Source organism: Penaeus monodon, chromosome 27, assembly GCF_015228065.2.
Source record: "Penaeus monodon isolate SGIC_2016 chromosome 27, NSTDA_Pmon_1, whole genome shotgun sequence".
NCBI classification, from domain to species: domain Eukaryota; kingdom Metazoa; phylum Arthropoda; class Malacostraca; order Decapoda; family Penaeidae; genus Penaeus; species Penaeus monodon.
Genome location: NC_051412.1, coordinates 39,355,912 through 39,356,287, shown reverse-complemented (window position 1 = coordinate 39,356,287; position 376 = coordinate 39,355,912).

Here is a 376-nt window from a genome sequence, read left to right as displayed (position 1 = left end):
GAGTGTCGCTTGACTGCGAGAGCGAAGGGGAAGGGCTAACATCTTGACCGGGAGACACCTGGTCTGCCGCAGAAACCCTGGAGGTTCTGTCACTCCTGAGGCATGGGTGGTGGCTGCCCTTGTGCGTGGAGGGTTATCAACAAGCCTTTCATTCATTCATTATGTCATCCAAGAAACCCTTGCTAAGCCCTAATTGTAAGGTTCAACACTGCACCATTGCAAGGTCATTTTTTTTTATAAACTTCCTTTTGTTGACGTAAAAAAAAATAGACCGGTGAATTTTTTGGATTCGCAGAGCAGTCCACTGACCACTGTAAAACATGCATGTAGGATGGCATAATTGTCATTGATTAAATGCGCACGCATTGATTGATTA